Below are 6,936 nucleotides of genomic sequence, written 5' to 3' on the forward strand. Positions count from 1 at the left end.
GTTCCTTATGCAATTGTAGTCAGAAATATCTAGGTTTTTTTAAATAAAATGAGAATTGCTTCTGTAAACCAGTTGAATGATTAATAAGATCTTTGTTTTCTTCCATTTCATTTTCATGGCAAGCATTTTTAGTGCAAAAGACATAGAAATAGTCTTTTATGTATTATCTTTGTTTTTAACCCATCAATGCAATTATTTTATTATTCTGAATGAGATAATGAATTTTAGGACATTGCACTGATTGTTTTTAAGTACTCAGCTTTTCAAGAAATCTCTCCTAACTCTTCAAATGTCGAGAGAATTATTGTTACAAAATGAATTTGTTTCAAAACATCTTCCAAATACTTTGGATAAGAAAAAAGATCATCCTTCACAGTAATATAGAAGTGCCTTTTTTTCTCTCCTAATATCATCAACAATTTCAATAATCATTAAATCAGTAAACATTTACTAATTGTCTGCCATGTTCTGGGCACTATGCTAAGTACTGATGATAGAGAGACATAAATGAAGCTGTCCCTGCACTCTACAAGTTTTTATTTTAAGGAGGAAACAATTTGAACATACAGTTTTGGGGGGAGTGTCAAATTGATTACCCTCATAACAACTTGGAAAATTTATCCAACCACTCTCTGGTATTTTTTCAATACAAGTAACTGTGTGAAATAAGTAACCTCCAAATTGCATAAGATGCATTTTTTTTTACCACATTCTTGAATACATATTTTACTTCCTAAAATCAATTAAGCTCTGTTAGTGCAGAGTATAATACAAAATCTCCCACATACTATTTTCATAAAAAGATTTGTCAGCTTAAAAAGTTATTATTCTTGTTATTCCGTCATTATTCCATCTATGGCTTATAAAGTAACATGTCTTCTCTAACATTAGGTTCAACAACATACCATATGTAATCAAGAATTTTTCATTTCATTGATTGCTTCATACATTTGCAAAAATAGACTTTAGCTAATTATCATAATGGTCTACAGAAATACAGGCACTTCTCCTTCTCACCAAACTCTCTGCAAGTCAAGCTGTTTGAAATGTGACTCTATCATCTGATATAAGTTTTTATCTTGCCCTTATCACAAGTACATTTTCAAGATATAATTTCAATTTATTAGTTTAATGATACTTGCTGTTAAAGTAACTACAAATAACAAACAGCATTATTTTCTCTCTAACATTAGTATTTATGTGTCCTACTCATAAATACAGAAGGTCATTATTTCTGGATTTTGGCTCTTTTTTATATTGATATTTTTGCCATTTACATTCTCTTTTGTCTTTGATTGTATTAGAATTAGCTGCTGCCATGGATTTTCTCTTTAAATTGGCTATGTATTTATCCATGACAAAGAGATATTTAAAAATTAGAGACAATAAAAGTTTGACAAATTGGATTGTTGAAAATTTTCAAATTATGATGACCACTTTTTTAAGGCCTTATTGGTGCTCTTTTTTTAACATCGCTACACTAGCTGTACACTACAGCTACACTATATGAAAATGTACACCTAGACTTTTTATATATTATTCTTACCAAAATGAATGAGAAATATAACAAATTTAGTAGTTATTATTTACTTCCACATAAGTTATTTAATGCATTGTGCTATATGTTTGTAAAACTTCACGTTAAAAGGAAGCAAACAATGTAAAAGCATAACTCATCTGCATCTTGAGCTTAAGCTGAATTGACTGTGGTAGATCATTCTGATGTTAAGATTAAATATATACTAACTCAAATTTAATCTTATTTGTGCATGGCATATTATGTAATTCCTGTGCTACAGTCATTTGCAGTTGGATCAAATTCATTATATTAGTGTTGCTTTCTTGATTTTGATTTAAACTTTCTTTTCATTGAAAAAAAGTAGATCCAGAAGCCAGAATTGGGTCTGTGGTGGAAGTGTCCTCACAAGCAGGTCCACGAGATCCAGTCTTACATGGGACACCTGGAAATATCAGACAAGGAATCTTTGCACATAATAGAAAGTAAAATCCAAGCAAGGATAGACCAGATATCCAGCAGCCTGGAATGCCTGGAGATTTTGCCCAGTAAAGAGCCTCTTAATAAGCGCCAGATTGCCAAACTCTGTGTGAAGTTAAAATATGCTGTACCGCACTTGCAGACTGTATTGATCTAACATTGGCAATATGCAAGTGACCAACAAAAGAGACCATAAGAAGAGCTTCTGGCAAGATTCTTCATCACAAATGACTCTGATATCACCATACTCATGGATGAATCATTGCAGTTTAATTCCTTCCTCCAGAAAGTTCACCTCAGCACAGATGGCCTTATTGGAGATGGGCACAGTATTCTGGAGGGACTGAGGAACCAGAGAATGACTCTGAAGGGCACTCAGGAAGATCCTGCTAACACTATCATACAACTTATTGAGAAGTGGCCTTTCCCACACAAGTACTTGATGATAGGTGGGATGCTACTCCCCTGTGTGATCATATATCTGACATAAGCAAGCAGAGCCCAGTGACTGAAAAGGGTTTCCATCTCATGCACATCTTTGTATGTATGTATTTGTGAGAGAGAGACAGAGCAAGGTAGTATCTTGAAATATACTGTCTATCATAACTGTGAATGTTGCTTCAGACTAATTTTCATCTATAATCCAGCAGGAGTTTCAAAACAACTCTAGTTTTCTTTAACCTCTTGGAGGGGAAACCCAAGACCCACTCAAGAAGCTTTATTCTTGGGAACCAAGTAACCTCCCCTATTCTGATCTAGGAGAAGAAAAGAAAAAGTGAAATGCTTAGATGATTTCGCCTACGTTGCCTATGTTCTATGTCTGAAGAATCTGAAGATATTAGCCTTGGTGACAAGAAGGCTCAAACACTTGTGGCAATTAGTCATAGTGGAACAGGATTGGCGGTGAAGTGAGGGTTGAGTGAACAGATTGGAATAGGTACCTCTCCCAGAGTGTATAAGGGGAAAATTAAATATTTATTTCCCACACTGGGTTGCAGGAAGATTAGTACATGTGTTTTTTGCCTCTCATTCAACTGTTGCTTTCGCCCTCCAGTCCTTCCTCTTCTTCTCCCAAAAATAAGTGAACCTACCCTGCTAGCAGAAAACTAGTGCTTTCTAACATTCCCCTTGAAGCCATTAGCCATTAAACACGAAAAAAAACAACAAAATGAAGATACTGTTAACTAGTTTATGTTGACACATACACAAAAATGAAAAGAAAACAACAAAAGTGTAGATATATTGCTATGGAAGTTAGTTGTGCTTGAAAAGATAAAATAATTTTTAGCCTTCACTTTACATGCCCCCCAAAAAGATCTTTGCTCCCTCAGAATGAAGCATCACACAGTTTGGAAAACTCTGCCCAAAGATAAGTTAAATGAATCTATTTCACCTATTAGGGAGCCTAGTACTTTACATCTAAGCCCCTAAATTCCTTGCTTATCCCTGTTTGTACTGTGAAAAGCTCTGAGTTATAAGAATAAACAAAGAGTATAACAATGATAACAGAACTTATGTAGCTCTTTAAGATTTGCAAATTACATTTTCATTTGATCCTCAGAGCAACACTGTAGGATAGATACAATCAATGTTATTAGCACCATTTTGCCGATGAGGCAACTGAGATTAAAATGCCTGGCCACAAAAGACATTCTCAAAGGATCTGAACAAATAGTTCTCAAAAAAGTGTAAAACATTATCAATTACATGAAAGAATATTCTAATATTAATTATAAGAGAAATGCAAATCAAAAACACTCTAAAATGTTTACCTCATACCTTGCAAAATGGAAAAAATGACGAATGATGGGAAAAGTCAATGTTGGAGGGGTTGTGGGTAGGTTAGACCCACTAATGCATTGTTGGGAGTTGTGACTTAGTACAACCACTTGGAAATAAATTTGAAATTATGCAAATAAAGTGTTAAATTTCACTCTTTGACTCAGAGATTTTATTATTAGGCTTATATCCCAAGGCAGTCATTGATAAGAAAGTCTCCATATACATCAAAATATTACCCATCTGTATAGACAAAGCAAAAAGTGAAATGGGTTGATACTCTTGGATTGAAGGAGGTTAATTTATTTCTAAATATAACAGTGGTGTGGAATATACAAGTGTGGAAAAGGATATTTTCCTAGTTCCTCTTAAGATATGACTTTCTGCCAACTTGTTTGACTCCATCCCTCAGAAATGACTTAGCTTTCCTTTTAGTCCAGCAGTTAGAAAGAGACAATGAAAAGAAAAGCTTCCTAAAACAGCTCCCTCATTAATACCTATTCCCGGTTCCCAATCTTCTGCCTCCACAAGAACTGCTAGGCTTATTTGGTGTTTAAGACAATCCTTTTTCCTCACTTTGGGAAAGCTATAAAAATATGAATCAATAAAATTTCTCCTTTGTGTAGCTCCAGGTCCCCATTATGTCAAAAATGATCCTACCAGCATTGAGATTTCTCTCTCTCTCTCTTCACTTCTCCTTCAGTTGACGTTTAGCATTAAAACATACAGAGACCACCCCAGCTTTATCTTAATATTGACTTTTAAAGAAATGTAGGTTAATATTAAACAATTAAGCCTTGGAGAGGGAATGGGAAGAGGGGAAATCAATATCTTGAATCTGCTCCTTTGGGTAAACATAGCAAAAACAAGATCTATGCAGATTCTGAAATCTAGAGTTGTTGACATCATACCCAAACCTCTATTCCTGTTTCCTTAGCTTCTGCAGTTCCAATCATTTGCTCCTCTATTCCTATTCTCTAGCAAAGCTGCTGCTAGGACCCTAGCGCCTACTGTTACTTCTAAATTATCCCAGCCTCCTCATTTTTCCTTCATCCCACTAGCAATCAGGGTATGACAATTCTCATCTTGGAAAGGGAAGGAGAATTCATTCTTCAATGAGAGAGGTTCAACAGAAGAACACTGCAGAATTTCCAACCTGGCAAGGGCTATTTGTATTTTCCACAGGGCTTTGCAAATATTAGATTTGATATTCTGGGTTTACTGTCCTGAACACTAGCCATTCAATTTAATAATCGTATATTTAAAACCTACTACATAAGAGTTAATATACCTGGCTCTGAAGATCCAAAGACACAAAAATCTTGTCATTTCTATTTCCCATCTCAGTGTCTTTGTGCTGTTTCCCATGTCAGAAAGCTCTTACCATGAAATGTCTTAGCTCAATCACCACTGTCAGAAGGCCTTTCTTGCCATTGCCACCACCATTTTCTTCTTAGGTACTATAATCTCTTGTGTGTCTTGTATATAAATATGAACCTGTTGTCCCTTCATTGGAATTTTGAAGGTTAGAGATATTTTGTTTTTGTCTTTGTGTTTCTAAGAACTTAGCACAGTAGTTAGAATGAAATAAGTACCTAATAAATGTTAAATTCATTCAAAAAGCTATTGAATATAAAAGAAATTCTACATATGCTGAATGCTTAAATGTAAAATGATGCATATGTAATGTGAAACTCTCTCAAGAGGCTTGATGAATCTGAGTTAATACTGGAAATCCCCTCTAAAATCAGTTACCAGATTTCTTTCCAAGGAAATTGTGAAAAGATATGTGACAAGACAAAAAAACTATCTGCCTCTCCCAAATTTTCCCACAAATAACCTAAAATAATGCCTCAAAGTAAATTTTAGAGTGGCAGAAAAAATTAAAAGTCAGGTTAAAGTTGCTGTCTAATCTAAGACAATTTGGGAGGATTGGGAAAGATCTGACCTCCTGGGATGGTGGTCTGATCTGACTGAAGTGCATTTGGGGTGATTACACTGAACTGAAATGAAGGCTGTCCTCAGAAGCCCCCCAAGAAACTTGCTCCCAGAGAACATTAAATTTTAGAGAAGAATATTACACTATGTGAAAAAGAGAATGACACACTTAATAGAGTATAAAGATCTTTACTTACAGAGAAATCAAAGGGACAGGATAAGGGAGGGACTTTTAGAAGAGTATCTAGAATGGGAAGGCAGTGATCAAAAGTAAATTAGATTTCTAAGGAAGAATGAGAGAGAGATAGAGAGAGAGAGGAAGAAAAGTAAGGAGGGAGGCAGGGAAGGTAGGATAAACAGTGAGGAAAAATAGGATAGTGGAACATATGCAACTAGTAATTTGAATATAAATAAGATGAATTCACACATAAAATGAAAACAGCAGAATGGATCAAAAACCAGAATCCTATAATATGTTGTTTATAAGAGACATCTTTTATTTTTTTTAATTTAATTTTATTTAATAATAACTTTGTATTGACAGAATCCATGCCAGGATAATTTTTACACAGCATTATCCCTTGCAATCACTTATGTTTCATTTTTTTCCCCTCCCTCCCTCCTCCCCCCCCCCCAAGATGGCAAGCAGTCCTATATATGTTAAATATGTTGCAGTATATCCTAGATACAATACACATTTGCAGAACCGAACAGTTCTCCCGCTGCACAGGGAGAATTGGATTCCGAAGGTAAAAATAACTCAGGAAGAAAATCAAAAATCAAATAGTTCACATTCATTTCCCAGTATTCCTTCTTTGGGTGTAGCTGTTTCTGTCCATCATTTATCCAATGAAACTCAGTTAAGTCTCTTTGTCAGAGAAATCCACTTCCATCAGAATACATCCTCATACAATATCGTTGTCGAAGTGTATAATGATCTCCTGGTTCTGCTCATCTCACTTAGCATCAGTCCATGTAGGTCTCTCCAAGCCTCTCTGTATTCATCCTGCTGGTCATTCCTTACAGAGCAATAATATTCCATAACATTCATATACCACAATTTACCCAGCCATTCTCCAATTGATGGGCATCCATTCATTTTCCAGTTTCTAGCCACTACAAACAGGGCTGCTACAAACATTTTGGCACATACAGGTCCATAAGAGACATCTTTTAAAATGAGAAACATGCATTGACTAATATTAAAGAGCTGGAGAAATTTA

General features: G+C 35.1%; 1 pseudogene; it reads left to right on the forward strand.

Moving 5' to 3' along the window:
* The first annotated feature begins 246 nt into the window (after nucleotides 1-246).
* On the forward strand, nucleotides 247-3,929 carry LOC127560686 (Golgi SNAP receptor complex member 2-like; annotated as a pseudogene).
* Nucleotides 3,930-6,936: the final 3,007 nt, after the last annotated feature.

Source organism: Antechinus flavipes, chromosome 4 (genome assembly GCF_016432865.1).
Source record: "Antechinus flavipes isolate AdamAnt ecotype Samford, QLD, Australia chromosome 4, AdamAnt_v2, whole genome shotgun sequence".
NCBI classification, from domain to species: domain Eukaryota; kingdom Metazoa; phylum Chordata; class Mammalia; order Dasyuromorphia; family Dasyuridae; genus Antechinus; species Antechinus flavipes.